Source organism: Nicotiana tabacum, chromosome 17, assembly GCF_000715075.1.
Source record: "Nicotiana tabacum cultivar K326 chromosome 17, ASM71507v2, whole genome shotgun sequence".
Classification (NCBI taxonomy): Eukaryota; Viridiplantae; Streptophyta; class Magnoliopsida; order Solanales; family Solanaceae; genus Nicotiana; species Nicotiana tabacum.
Genome location: NC_134096.1, coordinates 80,957,938 through 80,975,021, shown reverse-complemented (window position 1 = coordinate 80,975,021; position 17,084 = coordinate 80,957,938).

Genomic DNA, 17,084 nt, shown 5'->3' with positions numbered 1-17,084 from the left:
CGACTTACTTGATTTAATTTCTATTTAGAAAAAAACCGACTCAAACCGAACCATTAACACAACCAGCCAAAATACAAACAGTTACACACTTCTTCTGTTCAAGAAAGCATTAAATATTAGTATCTGCCATGGTTGTTGGTTGTCGTCTGCCCAAAATACTTTTTATATGGTATGGCATCAAATGTATAGTATTGTCCGCATTGAAGCGAGCTCACGAACGTATTCCCGGGAGGCCTCAGATTGTTAAAATATCTTTATCTCTTATATGCAATTTATTTTTTCTTTTATAGTGAGACTTTGTTTTGGTAATTCCAATTTAACGCTTTTTTTTCTTCCTTTTTTAATATCTTCAATTTTATTCTCCTACATAGACCAGAGGTAAAAGAAAAAGAATATCCAAAATTTCTTGTTCATGTTTGTTTACAAGGGGTGCCTTTCATGTCTGCCATAATGGCTCTGGAATCGGGCTTTCACTATTTGTCATCTACTTTAAGCTTTTCTTTTTCTTCTTACGGATTATGGAAACTTTAGTTTTCGCTTTGTAGCAATAAAAGGAATTAACAAGATTATCAACCATTTTTGTGTATAGTTTAGTTAATTAAAGTTTGAAAAAAGGCGTGTGTTTGCTCAGAATGTCTTGAAAACGAGTACCAAAAGTCATGCAATTGCTTCTTCTTTTCAAAGGCTTACACATGCTTTTCATTTAATGCAAATATACACAAGAAGACAAATACACATTACCTGATGGCGTGCCCAAAAACGAAATAAAGTCAGAGAAGAAAAACGGAAACATTTACTTAATTTTTTTATTTCATCCTCTTTTTCCAAACTCTGCGCAGAGATGAGTCAATAGAATGGATTCGTACCAGCACGAGAGAATCAAAAACATCGCTTATTCCCCAGTCTCTGTTTTATTCTTATCATCTTTTTTTCCATTTCTACTTTTCTTTAATCCATTCCATGTACAAAAGAAAGGTACGGGGAAACAAATTCGAAAGCTAGTGCTAAAAGGTTAAGAAAAAAAATACAATATAAAATGCCTTCTTTCATAATAACACTAGAGCTGCCAACAGAATTTTAATAAAAAAAAACATAGAGAAATCATTTTTTGAGTCCAAAAAAATGAGAAAGAAAATCAAAGATATAAATAAAGCTTCAAATTTATATTGCAACAAGACAATAACAATTCTAGGCAGAACTTTTCGTGTTTAAAAATTATTTTTCATGTCAAAGATCGGATCTAAGACGTACCTGGTGAAGAGAGTCTCGTTTTAAATTTCTTCGATAGTACGAAGACTCTATGCGTATCCACACCGGGACTGATCCTTGCTATCAACTCTTTGATCAATGAAATCCCGCAAACAAATTGAATGAAAATATTGTGTTGAAATTTTTCTCAAAAATCTCAACTCAAAGGTAGAAGAATAAGAAATAATTTTTTTGTACTAGTATTTTCTATTTTGGTTTTGTATTGCACTATTACTTTCTCAAAGCAATTTTTTTCTCAAGAATAACTCTCTTGATTTTTACCTGACTTTACAATATGTATAAGATCTATATCTTCCTTATTCTTAATTAGGACACACACACACACACACACACACACACACACACACACATAATTTTCATTGAAAAATACAAATCACATGCTTTATGGTAAATATTTAAAAAAATATGTAACTCATTTATGGAATTCAATTCTAAATTGAATTCTACAACTTAGTCATACTTTTAAAATAAAAAACATGTAACTCATTTATGGAATTTTCTATAACTTAGTCAACATTTTAAAATAAAAACATGTAACTCATTTATGGAATTCAATTCTAAATTAAATTCTACAATTTAGTCATACTTTTAAAATAAAAATATGTAACTCATTTATGGAATTCAATTCTAAATTGAATTCTACAACTTAGTCGACATTTTAAAATAAAAACATGTACCTCATTTATGGAATTCAATTTTAAATTGAATTCTAATTACCAAGTACTTATAACACACGCATATATATATATATACACGCATATATATATATATATACATATATATATATATATATATATATATATATATATATATATATATATATCAACTTGTCCACAATATTAATTATATCTTCTGTGCTAGCAAAGAATATAATAATATTTTATTTGGACTAATAACTAAATTTATTTGACTAATTAAATTCTTTAATTTAGTTATCAAATAATAAAGTAATTAATCCTTTAGCAAAGATCAGAACACTCGTTAGTGTGCGACCCCATAGGTTCAATACTAAACCGGTAGTAAATTGATCACATCAATATACTAATCAAGGGTGGCATCTAGCAACACTCCTTAACAACCGGATAGCATGAAGTATACAATTTACTCTCAAGAACCTGTAGAAGAATAATGTATTAATTCCTTCTGTCCTTATAGCTATGGGTCACCCTAGGATATGATTCAACTGTCAAATCCTAATACGCGGCCGACTATGTGTTCATGTAAAAAATAATCGACCATTGAATGACCTAAGAAACTCTTTTTTTTCTTTCATTCAATCGCCCTGGCCAAAGTCTTAATTTGGTCGGTTATAATTTATGACAACATGGAGCTTAAACTCATTACCAAGAGTTGACAGATTCCATCTTGATCAATCACTAATTATACAAGTATTTAATTGTACCCAATATCCTTTCAACTATCGCCCTAGGGCCATAGGTGTCCAGTATCAGAGCACAATAAATAACTTGTCAATTACTATGATGATATCAAGTCAAAGGAAACTCTTACATCACATTCTTCAAGAGAATGTCCTATTGACAGTTTATGATAATTCTAACCATTAGGAATTATTCAATGAATCAGTTCAATGATCATATATATATATGCATCATCGATTTATGTTATTTAGTTAATGAGATCAACTAATCTTTATCCCATAAAGACGATCACATAAATATTGATCTAACCGGATTACTAATGTCCAAATTAATAATTCTACGATCAAGAACAAAATTTAGGTTAAATTGTAAGAGACTTTACTATCATTATCATGATTTCATCATGATGACAAGTCTCAAAATTTAATCAAGGACCTTATTAAATTAATCAAGTAATTAATAATAATTATAATAAATAAATATCAAATGTCATATATTTTTATATCAAATAATATTCTCAAAAATATATTTAAATCATCAAATATGAGATTGGATCTAGGGCATATTTAATATAACCTAACACAAGGAAGAGGAATATACCTAAAGGCAAAAGAAAACAGAAAAATGGGCCAAACAAAAAGCAAACTCCTCTTCTGTCTTCAGAAATTCAGCGCTTTACCATAATCCCTTTTCTTGCATTGGCTTTTTTTAAACCATTCATGACGTTAAAACCAAAGCTATGAAATTTAGATACAAGGGAGATCAGTAAACTAGAGCAGTGAAAGACGGTGTTACATTTGAGTTCTCTCTCTATTTTCCTACTATACTTTATTCTTAAATCGCATCCTAAATTACATTTTGCATAAACTTGATATTCCCTTAAAAACAACACACAACTAAGCCAAAAGTGCATGCTGTGGAAAAGAATCAATGAAATTTAAGAGGAAATAAGAGAGGTTGTTGTTGAACTTTATATTATTCCATGTTAATTAAAATAATTAATATAAATGATAGTTAACAATAAGAACGAGCATAAATAACAATATCTGTATAACCATAAAGCGACATACTCTTAGACAAGTGTCGCCGTCAGGTTGAATCCTACAATCAACCACAACGAAGAGAAATAGGATTTTGGGATGTTTGCAATAAGAGGTAGTAAAATTTTCGTAGGTCTGAATAATTCATTTCGGCTGCCTCAACCTTTTATATTCTTCTCACATCATCCATTCCATTCCATCCGAATATATGCATCATTCTCCGGTCGTTATTACCAGTTTATTTAAGTTGTTCTTGTGCATGATTCAGTATTGATTTATTATGCGTATCGGTTGCTGCTTCTTCGTCTGCATTTGATTCAACGACAAATGGCCAAATATACCCCTTTACTTTCGAAAATGGTCTAAGAATACCCTTCGTTATACTATTGGGTTATCTATATCTTGCGGTCATACTTTGGGTTCAAATATACTCCTCATTTAAACGGAGGGACACGTGTCATCGTCCTGTTGGTCAATTCTAAATATCTCCTAATTAATTAAAAAGACTCATTATCTATACCCGAAAAATATTTATTTTTAAAAAAAAACTGGAAAAAACTAAAAAATTATTGTTACTAAAAACTGAAAAAAGCGAAAATATTTTTTTTCCAATTTTTACAAAAAACTGCTTTAAAAAACTGAAAAATATTTTTTAAAACAATATTTATGTAAAAACTGGAAAAAAAAACTGAATAGCAATATTCTAAAGCAATTAAAAACTAAAAAAAACTGAAATATTTTTAACTAAAACCTGGAAAAAAAATATTTATTTTTTCAGTTTTTACAAAAACACTGCTTTAGAAATTTGCTTTTTAGTTTTTTTCAGTTTTTACAAAAATATTGTTTTAGAAATATTTTTAACTTTTTTTAAAGCAGTTGTTTTTGTAAAAACTGAAAAAAAAATATTTTCATTTTTTTTCCAGTTTTTAGTTAAAAATATTTCAGTTTTTACAAAAAAAATGCTTTAGAAAATTGATTTTCAGATTTTTTTCAGTTTTTTCAAAAATATTGTTTTAGAAAATATTTTTCAGTTTTTTCTAAAGCAGTTTTTTTGTAAAAACTAAAAAAAAAAATATTTTCGTTTTTTTTAGTTTTTAGTAAAAATAATTTCAGTTTTTACAAAAAAAAAAAATTGCTTTAAAAAATTATTTTTCGGGTATGATTAATGAGTATTTTTAATTAATTAGAAGATATTTAGAATTGACCAATAGGACGATGACACGTGTCTCTCCGTTTAAATGAGGGGTATATTTGAACCCAAAGTATGACTGAAGAAGTATAGATAACCCAATAGTATAACGAGAGATATTCTTAGACCATTTTCGAAAATAGAAGGGTATATTTGGCCATTTGCCGTTGATTCAATATATACGTGCCTAGCATCGGCAAATAAATTTTTGGCATCTCCATATATTTCTCCGTGTTACTTGCCTATACGACGTGGTTTTGCTTGCATATGATGGATCATGTTTTGTATTTTTCGTAGCCTATTGTGATGTTGCAATTGTTTGTTAGTGACTGGATTGATTTATTATTCTTTATCGTGGGTTGTACTATTGTTTCAATAGTACGTGTACGATAACGTATTCATACACGTATCCCAGTGTTAATTGTATTTGTACGTGATTTATATATTTTCCAATAATATATGTTGAGGAGAATTAAACATGGGAAAGTATAGAGGAATTTTTCCACCCAATGCCTTTCACATTAGATAAATCCACCTCAAAGGCAAAGTAGACTTTTTTTGGGCTTTCAAATTAGATAAATCCAAACATCATATCTAGTGGTGAAAGCCCATGAGCGCAATAAAAGGGCTTGGGTCCGGCTTTGAATGATACTAAAATGTTGATAGCAAAACAACGATCTTATAAGAGGCTGAAGACAATTAATAAACCAAAAGGCCCAAGTACAATGTTGCTATATCCTTTTGGGACTTTTTTGTATATATACAAGATTTTAAACTTATTTACCCAGTTTTGTCTAAATTTTCATATTTACAGAAAGTAACAAAAGTTTTTTTTATAAAATATATACAAATCCGGTCAAAATCTATAATTTATCTATAACATAAATACACATTTTTTGTACAAAATCAGGTCAAAAACTACAATTTACATATAATTTATATACAACTTATATATAGTTATGTAAGTTGTAGATATTTTGTATGCCGTTTCTACATTCGATATTCAAAATATATACAATTTGTTCATGTCTTCTTTTTCGAGTTTCAATCTGAAATTTCAACCAAAACCACCTCGAATCTTCACCAAATTGTCTCAAATTTGAGATATAAACTCCAACGGATATTCCCAATCATTTGCAGTAACACCCAATCCAAATAAAAAATAATTTCATGAAATTCTATTTTTGAATTCAAAGCTTTGAAGCTTTTTAATGGCTGTCAATGGAGTTTTTAATGGATTAACAAGTTTCCAATTCAATCTACTCGCTTCTAATTAATACTATTTTGTTTATTGATTCCAAAAAGCTAAAAGAATAATAACTAAAATGATTCTCTTCGTCAGAGCTAATTTCTTTCTTATTTACTTCCTCGTTTTCATAGGATCTGAAGCAAGAACTTTGCTAGGTACTAATCCTCTCTCTTTTTTTCACTTAACATTAGTATCATTTCTTCAGTTAATCCACATGAATATATTAATATAAGAATACTGATAGAGAATGAGGGGGGAGGGGGAGAGAGAGAGAGAGAGCAAAGAGGGAATTCCCTATTCAATTCCTAATATAATTGGATACTTATTAATATTAATTTGTATATAATTAGTAAATTGTATATCAACCTGTAATTAAGCTAAAACCTAAACAATAAGGATAAATAAATTTCTAATGTAGTACATATAGGTAAAAATCCCTATCCTTTTGCCTTATACCTATTTTCAAAATTTAATTTCTCTGCATAAGTCGGTAGGAGTAAATCTCAATACTAGTGAAAATTAACATTTTAACGTAGACCTAGTAAGGAAAACAATATTATTTTAAATGAAATGACCCATACATTTTGCAAGATTTGAGTACAAGGTCATCATACATCCACATTAACATGCTTATTGCTAGACCATTATTTAATTGGCATTTACTAATTTTTAGCATTTCAGAATATAGTAAAGATCCATGTTAATTCAATCGACAAAGAAAATATTTAAACTCGGTCATCACGAAAGAAAATAATAGACATTTGTTAAAATAGCTAGATAGTCAGTGTCTATTTATAGGCATAATATCAATGGAAACATTTTTCGGAAGAGATCGCTTTTTCTTAATGTCTTGATATAATGATATGCCCTCAACTCTAAAAAGAACGTGACTTATACTCTATGATTTGTTGGTTGCGCAGCGACATAAATACAGGCATTTAACAGCAATACATACATATATCATGTATAACGAAGATTTATTTTTTTTTTCGAAAGGCTTCATATCTAAGTAAATAAACTAATCAATATGAGTAAACCAAATAAAAGTCATAACTTTAAGTCTATGTACTTGAATTGAATATTTTGACTTAAAAAGGTATATTATGAGAGAGGAAATGAGTAAATTATAAGGTAAGTCACCCAGTTTGGTTTTTTCTTTTTTTCCTTAACAAAGAAGGTAAATCGTCAAGTATTAAAGAAACAAACATTGAAGAAAAAAGCAATTACACTTGTTAATTAAAAAATAATCTTCCGAATATATTTGCTTAAGGAAATAAATTATCGTCTAGGATAGAGGTGGGCATAGTTTGGACAAATCCGAAATCCAAGCCAAAATTTGATTTTTTTGGATTTTTGGTTCGGATTTTCAGATTACGGATTGAATTTTGGATTTAATTTTTAAAATTTTTGGATTTCGAATTGGATATTGGATTTGGTACTTTGAATTTTTGGATATCCGAAAATCCGAAGTTTTTATATTTTATATTTAGTCCATTATCCATATGTCAATAGTAATAAGTTCTACACACTACTCATTAGATATTTTCTCATATATTCAATATTGATTACTAAGCTACTGTCAGAATACTTTCTATTTGGACATGATTTTACGATTGCTACTTCTTATCGGCCATATTAGTGTCTCTGTTGTATTTTTTTAATAATAACTCCATTACTTGAATACTTTATTTGAATGATTGCGGCAAGAATGAGGAACATTTCAGGCAATTTAACATGAGTAATTCATTTTTTTGTAAAAAGTAGAAACATTTCAACTTATACGCTCAAAACCGAAAATACATAATATCCAAACCAATTAATCCGAAATCGAACTTAAAGTATTAGATCAAATCCGAACTTATTTGGATTGTCATTTCTTCAATCCGAAAATCGAAAAACCAAATCGAAATTCCCATATCCAATCCGAATTGCCCGAACGCTCACCCCTAATCCAGGCAACTACGAAGAGTTAAAAATATTAAGATATATGTCAATGTATTAAGATGTGCATTGACTATTTTAAATCCTAAATCTAGTTTTATTTAGTAAGGAAAATATTACGGAAAAGGGTTTAAAATGCCCTTAAACTATTGGAAAAGGTTCAAAAATACCCTTCATGCACCTATTGGGCTAAACATACCCATTCATCCACCTTTTAGGTTCACTTATGCCCTTTGACCGTGAGGTCAATGCTGAATTAGAAATAATAATTATTTAAATTTCACGTGATAATTTTTTATTGGTCAAAATTAAAACATCTAACCCATTAGAAAGACTCTCCCATATCTACCAGTTTTCCGTACTAACCCGACCCAAACAAAAAGTTCAACTAAAAAAAAGAGGCCCCACTTCTATCAAACTCCATGGAACAAAAGCTCCATGGAAGTTGCAGCGAACATATAGACGCAAATTTACTACGTGGTTTTCTTTTTCTTGTTATGGCATCCAGTTCAATTTACATCATAGACACAAATTACATTATATTCAAGATGAGTTTAATTTAATTATTTTCACATAACGGAAAGATCTCAAAGTGATTGTTTGGAAGATATCATAAACCGTTGGACTACTCCTAGTTTTCCGTCTCACATTATTGTCAAGAAAATCATTGGCTCATTCATGCTAGGCTTTTCTTGTTTGTTTAATTTGTTCATGAACCTTTATTCGATGATAATGCTATACATGAGATTAATCAAGAAAATGAACACATGTAAATCCATGGGTTAGATGGAAGTGAGACGTTTTTTTTATTTGAACTTTTTATTCGGGTCAGGTTAGTGTTTGGGGCGAATTAGTCCGAAAAACGGGCAGATATGGGTGGGTCTTTCTAATAGGTTAGATATTTTAATTTTGATCAATAAGAAGTTGCCACGTGGAATTTAAATAATTATTTTTTTAAATTCAGTATTGACCTAACAGTCAAATGGCATAAGTGAACCAAAAAGGTAGACGGAGAGGTATTTTTAGCCCAATAAGTGGATAGAGAGTATTATTAGACCTTTTTCAATAGTTTAGGGGCATTTTTGACCCTTCTCCGAATAAATTAAGTACCTATTTGCATAAAATTGCAACCTTCGCCACCCCAAAACTTTTCCAGAAGTTACGATTTAGAAATGTCAGTTTGCAAAATTTGAAACACTGCCATTGTTGTCGAACCGTTGTTATTAAATCTCGTTCTGCTTTTGTTTGTTAACAGACAAAGGACAACTGCAAATTTATACTACAATTATGTAAATAGATTATTAAGCCACCGAATAATCAGTTCTAGCCATGCCACTATAACAGGTAGAGAGAACAATTACTGTGGTCCAACGCCATAAGTCCATTGTAGTAACCAGTGGTTGGGTAGTCAAGAATTTTTTTGTTGATACTTTTGTCAGTTCAAATTTCTTATTATAAGGCAACTGGAAAGCTGTTTACTTCCAAATTAAGGGCAACTGAATAGCCAAAAAGATTTTTCTTTTAATTTTAGTTAGATGTGCATAAGGGTGGCAAGTGGGCCGGTCCATGTCCGGGACCGCGGACCAAACGGACCTGAACCGGTTAAAACCGGCTAAGTGGGCCTGGTCCGGTCTTTTGGGCCGGTTTTTCACTTTAGGACCGCTAGGCCCGGAACCATTTAGGACTGGGACCGGACCGGTCTTGGCGGTCCCAAACAGTCAAAAAAAAATTAAAAAAAATTCTGCCCGTTGGGGCATTTAAAAAATAGCCGTTGGGTCTGCCAAAATAGTCGTTGGCTATTTACAAAATAGCCATTTAACCCTCCAACTTTGTTTTAACCCTAAACTTTTTATAATTACACTTTTTTCCTATTTTCAACTATAAATACCCCCTCATTGTATGATTTTTCTCACAAAATCATCAATCTCTCTCTATTTTTCTTCTATAATTGCTACTATTGCTTACTTTATTATTACAATTTGTGAAAAAATTGTGAAGTTGGTGAATTGAAATCTTCAAGTCTTCAACGATAATTAATTTTCAACAAGTTATTCGTCAATTCGGTAAACTCGTTCCAATTCTTAATTTTTAATATTATAGTTTTGTTTGTTTTATTTATTTTCTATTATTTGATTAATTAAGATGGCTTCCTTAAAAAAATCTTTTTGGTAAAAATAAGGAAAAATCCAAGAATGGCGAATCTAGTGGCCAATCTATTCCTCCTTCATTGCCCCGGCTCTCTGACCCAAACCCCATATCCGTCCTACACCTGTTATTCTTGATAGTGATAATAGTTTATTACAATTTACTGTGAGTCAATTTTGCCATATTGTTGGAGCTGGTGAACAATTAGACCATGAATTAATGAATGTTCTTTATTCTAATCCAACTATTGATGAAAACGATGTGGAGGAAATAGATTTTGATAAAAATCAACCGAATGACGATACACCCACTAGTCCTGGTCCTGAAGTTAACCCAACTAGTGATAATCCAAATGATGCTCCGTCTGATACTCATGTTACTGCCCCTACTTTTTCTAGACAATGTACCAAACGGACAGAAACATCTATTATTTGGCCATTTTTTACTCAACTAATTTCACAAAATAAGGCTAAGTATAAAACTTGTGGCAAGGAGTTAGCTTTTAAATATTTTGGAGGTCGGGAGGGGGGAGAGGACGGGAACTTTGGCTAGACACAATTGATACACCCTCAAGATAAAGTCAAATATATTCGTGCCAAAGCTTTGGCCGAGGAGACAAGTGTAGATACTTCTTGTCAGGCTGACCCTAGTACCAGGTCAAATCAATTTCAACCGGGAATTAACACTATGCTTGGACGGGATTCTCAATCATCTAAAAGACCTACGGGAGTAAGAGTACTTAGTGCTTGGACGGAGTTTAGGGGCTCTCAAGGTTCTACTAGTAGTGATTTTTCACAACTAAATGAGTTTGAAGTTTATTTATCATAGGGAATTAAGGAAGTGAATCCCGACGGCTCCTTTAATCTTTTGGAATGGTGGAAGGACAAAGAAAAATACTTTCCGGTTCTTTCAAGGATGGTCCGAGACATTTGAACTATTTAAGCTTCAACAGTGGCATCAGAGAGAGCTTTCAGTCAAGCAAGACTTCAACTCGGTGATTATAGAGCGTCTATGAGGGAGAGCTTGGAAAAATAAGTACTTTTCAGAGATTGGATCCGTTCGAAAAGAAGAAATTTTGGACTTGCTGAATCACAACCAGAGGTAGACGAAACTTACGAAAAAATGCTAGCTGAACTTGCGGAGGATTCTGCTTCGCCCAGAAGCGGTGATGACCAAGCTTCTTTTCCGCCACCACCAACGAAAATTTCTCCGGACCTTAATGGATTTATGAAGTTTGTAAGAGATACCATGTAACTTGTATGAACAAAAATTAATATGTATTATGTAACTTGTAGTTTGGCACATCCTGATTAGTTTCTTTTTCTTCTCAATGGTGGTATTAGCACCTTGTTGTGCTCATTCCATAGGAGAGAGGAAGACTAAGAAAGATATTGCCATATTTTTTTTAATGCTATAATAAAATTATAATGCATTGCTTTGAATATCTTTTTATAATATTTTTGTCTTTAAATTTGTATTAAAAAATTTAGGTCACAATTCTATAATAAAATTTACAAGGAATTGCCTTAGATATTTTTATTAACATATTTTTTTCTCTAATTTCTATAAAATTTTAAAAAAAAAGTATCAGTTGGGCCCACTTAGGCCCACTTGGCCCGCGGGCCGGGACCATTTAGCTCGGGACCATTAGTTTGTGGGCCCGGTCTCGGGCCGGTTCCTACAAAAAGACCACCAGGACCGGGACCGTTTGTCCCGTTTAAATTGGGATCGGAATTGGCTAACTTAGCCCCGGGATCGGCCCACATGCCACCCTTAGATGTGCACAATCATAATTACACCATTATACTATTTAGTTGAATCCTAACAAATTCATGGATGTCATGTGCATATTTGCAAAACTAACATGTACAAGACCATTATGTGATTTCTCATAGGAAAATGATATTGTATAGCCACTTTCAAAATAATAGCCAATAAAATATATGTATGTATATTAGTTGCGTTGTATGTGATGTTGACATCATTAGCTGCCACATTTAATTTTTTACTAAGGAAAAAATCAAACAAGTTAGTGATAAATGAATGAATCAAAGCAATTACGTAGTTGTCTATGCCCCACGGTGGGCACCAAACTGTTTACCCATAAAACGGTACAATAAAATTTGTTATGTGGTTAATAGAAAAGCGAATTGATTTGATCCAAAAATGATAAAAAAAATAAGATAAATATTAAGATTAGTAATAGAAATTAAAGAATATGACAATCATGGATCCAAGAGAAAAAGAATGAGAATAACGATAAAGTTTAAGAAAAATTGTTAAATTGAGAGAAAAAGTAACGAGATAAAGCTTTTGTATGCAGAAAATATTTCATCTCTTACAATGGCTGTTGAGCCTACTATTTATAGCTTTACTGAGGGAAACAAGATCCTAGGATTAATCTCCTCTTAAATGATAATAAAATAACCATTGATGAGCATGTAACGGTATGCCATGAATGCAAATATTCTCTGTAACGGTCGCTCATTTAATGTTATAGAATATTCCCTCATTGAATGCTATCTTATGGAAAATACTTGATCTTCTCCCATTGACTATGCTCCCTTCGGGATTTACCCAATGTCAGTTGCATTTGTTGTATCCAGTATTGGTCGTTACTTGACTTGACTTGACTTTTGCCTATCTTCGATTCCACGTGTCATGTTACCATTTGACTATTTGTTATAAACTAATTTTACCCCATACAGATAGTACCCCTGATTTTCGGTGACATAACTTAGTGTTACCGAAAAGTTGGTGAAGATTTCTTTATTGGCGGGAAAGTTCCTGAACAGTCTCTGAAACTTGAAAGGACGCACGTTTTCTCGCATTTAATACCCCGAACATGTGTTGCCCCACGATTCATTAAATATTTTCCCTGATTTTTGTGGCATTCTTGTTGCTATATCTTATACTATTCCCCCTCCCCATCCAGTGTTTGAATACGAAGTATGCGAATTTAAACACTAAAAATCTTGCTTCATCGGTGGAAACAACTTGTGAATGGATAAATAATTCTTTTTTAGTGATGAAAGGCAAAGCTTGCCACCAAGCCAAAGATTACTTAACCATCCACATAGTCGTTCATCATCGATGTAAATTTTGTGCCTTGATATTTAAAGATCTTTCCTTTGCCGATGACACTCCCATGCGTAGTATGCTTTTCGTTGTTGCCCCGTTAAAAACCTAGCTAGAAAAATTCGATTGGGACAAAAACTGGAGGAAGGGAAAAAGAGTGCAGTACATACTTTCAGTATTGCTAGGATCCATCAGCAGTAATACCTTTTGAGGTGTCACATTCCAATTATTGTGCAATTTGTCTCCATCTTGATTTTTTTAACTCGTACGACATTTTATGGGTGATAGCTGAAATACGGTAAGGGCCTTCCCATGTTGGTCCCAGCTTGTCGGCGTTGACTTCCCGAGTGTTCTGAGTCACTTTCCTCAAAATTAAGTCTCTTACTTTGAAGTAACTAAGATTGACCATGTGATTATAGTATCTTTCCATCCTCTGCTTTTGAGCCACCATCCTCACGTATGCTAAGTCCTTATGTTCATCGAGAAAGTCCAGCCTCACCAGCAATGCTTCATTATTTGTTTCTTTGTTTGTTCAAGAAAACCTTAAAGTTGGTTCCCTCACTTCCACCGGTATCAGAGCTTCCGCTTCATATATGAGAGAGAAAGGTGTTTTTCCCATGCTCGACTTTGCCGTTGTCCGATATGCCCACAGATATCCTGGTAGCTCATCGGGCCATTTGCACTTAGCATCTTCTAACTTTTTCTCCAGGTTTTGAATGATTATCTTATTGGTTGATTCCGCCTGCCCGTTAGCATTGGGATGGTGCGGTGAAGATGTAATTCTCTTGATTTTCAATCCTTCCAAAAATTTAGTGACTTTTGAGACTATGAATTACGGCTCGTTGTCACAAGAAATTTCCTTCGGTATTCCGAAAAGGCAGATTAGGTGATCCCATATGAAGTCCATCATTTTCAAGTTCAGCTATCTTTTGGTAAAGACCTGCTTCAATCCATTTGGTAAAGTAGTTAGTTAAAATCAAAAGAAATCTTACCTTGCCGGGACACGATGGTAGAGGACCAACTATGTCCATCCCCCATTTCATGAATGACCACAGGGACAACACTGTATACAAGAGTTCCGTGATGGTAGGCTAGAAACCCGTATTTTAGTCACTTATTGCACTCTAATTCACTGTACTTTACTTATGTTGAGCTTTAATTAGTAGTGTTTTGTACTTATTATATGTTTTATGCCGTGTAGGAGTGATTCCGAGTTATTTAAATATTGCAGAGAAAATTCTAGCTAATTGGAGCTTCAAAGTCTAAGTAGAAGCCCAAGAGATTAAACCGGGATCGCATTCGGGGGTCGAGGACCAAGTCCGGATGTCAAAAATTGGAGAAACGAACTACTCTGAGAAAAATGCACAGTCGTGCCACATGGGGCGGCGCGACAGTGAAAAATCTGCCCATAATCCATTTTCAAATCGTTCTGGAATTCCTCACAAGTGCGTTGCATGGCGCGGCGCGGCATGCGGTGCGGTAGTTCAAAAATGTTAGAGTGACTTCCTAGTTCCGCTAAAAAAGGGTAATTTCGTTCTGGGATTATTGAGGGATGGCTTAAATACACGGGAAAATACCATTTCCAGGACTTTTGACAGATTTTCGACCTACGGAGGCCAATGAGAAATTGGAAGAACACAAGCACAAGGATTTCATCATTCCTTCCTCACTCAAGATCCGGGTTTGAATTGAATTTCTATTTTCCTATACATTAATTACATTTGTGAAGAACTTCTCCATGTCTATGGAGTAAATCCTTTTGGGTTTTGATGGATTTGGTGTATTGATGATTGTTTGTGGATTATAACTCTATTTTTATGTATTTAAATTTTTTTTGGATGATTTAATTGTTGCATCTATATTCACTTGTTCTTGTAATCGAAAGAGGCATAACTTGTGATATCTTTGCATTATATTATTGGTTGAGTTCATAGATTCTACTAAGTAATCGAAAGATGATAGTTTAATCATTGATTAAATCTAGTTAGGAAAATAATCAAAAGAAGTTTTCCTAAAGACCGATCCACTACTCATTCTTGCATATCTTCACAGTGCTTAAATTTGTTCATCTCGTGAGGTTAAGACTTAATTGAGAGAGGAGTTTTTGCTGAACGTTTGAACTAATAATAGAGTGAATTCGAGATACTCACTTGAACATTGAAAGTGAATTATCTAGAGTTAGATCCCGAATAATTATCTTGCACTTATTCTGTCAAAAACCTATCTTCTTCCACTGATAACCTTAATTGCTTATTCCTTGTTTTGATAATCACTAGTCAATAGCTGTAGATTTTAGATTCTTAGTTAAATTTTATTATTAATCATATAAATATCAACCGTTGATTCTCCTGGATAGCAATCAAGCTATAAACTATGAGAATACTATTTAAATCCAATCCATGTGGACACGATATTATACTATACTATCTTTGACTAGCGAGCACAATTTAAGTGTGTGTTTTGTACTCATAAATTTTGGCGTCGTTGCCGGAAATTGAAATCAATAGTGTTTGAAATAGTTTGTAGTGCTAATTCAGAAATTTTATTTATTTTATTTTTTACTTTTATTTTGTTCTTCACGGGTTTCTCCTCAGTGTGCAGAGCAACAGGTTAAGTCCGTAGTGTATGACACGATCTTCTTGTAAAGAAATAATACCCTACAACTCGGGATTAGAAAAATGCCTGCGGCAACTGAGGAAGGAGAAAGAGTTTACCGTAAGGTTCTTGGGAAAACCTTCAAACCAAGAACACATGGCTAATAACGATGACAATGAGGTAGAGGCAGCTGCAAGGATAGCTGCTGAGGCAGCCCATAGAGCTGCTGAGGCAGCCCATAGAGCTGCTGAGGAAACTGTCGAAGATAATAGGGGTCGGAGATTCAATCTAAATCGACCCTTGATTGAAGACCAGTTCGAGAATGCGGTACCAAGGCTTGGTAGAGCATTGAGTGACTATGACAGACCAGTCTACAATCAAGGATTGTCAAGTGTTAGACCACCTCCAATTGCAGCCAATAATTTCGAAGTCACTCTTCGAAACTGCTGCATAACTGCCGTAGAGTGAAGCAGAAACTTGAGCTAAATTTTAGGACCATTGTGCAGCCGCATAACCGTTTTGCGGGGCACAGATCCCATCGCAGAACCATCATGAGAAATTTTTGAAGAAGGTTCTGTGGTCTATTATGCGACCGCAGACTGCTCGTAGAGTGGGGCAGTGTTGCCCAGTTCCGGAGGGCCATTCTGTGGACCGCAGAAGTATTATGCGGTCGCATATAAGACCGCAGATATGTGTCGAGACTTCATTTTTCTAATTTTTTAACCTAATCCTATTTTTATAAAAAAAAAGCTCTGGGGGTCATTTTTAAAGGTTTCATCTGATATTTTTAGAGAGAGGTGAGAGTATCTTAGAGAGAGAAAGAGAAGACCTAGCCATTGTGTTCATAAATTCTTGCTGAAAGCTTGAAGATTTCACAAGGATCTTGCTAGGGCTTCAAAGAGGTAAGAATTTCTTCCCCCAATTCTTCAATTTCGAGTTTGGGGTAAAAGATGGGTGATTGGGAGTATGATTCTTGGGTGTGAGAGTATTATGTATACGTGCATGTACCAATAAGGTTTGTGGGAAGATTGTTGAGCTCAAATAAGTAAAGATTGGGCTGTGGAATGAAGGAAATCTTGTAGAAGAACCTTGTAGCCAAATTTGCACACTTAGTGTTTGATAAAATGCTCAAATGAGCTGAAACCATGAATATCTTCCTAATTTATGTTCAATTTTTTTACATCTCAAAATATATTGGG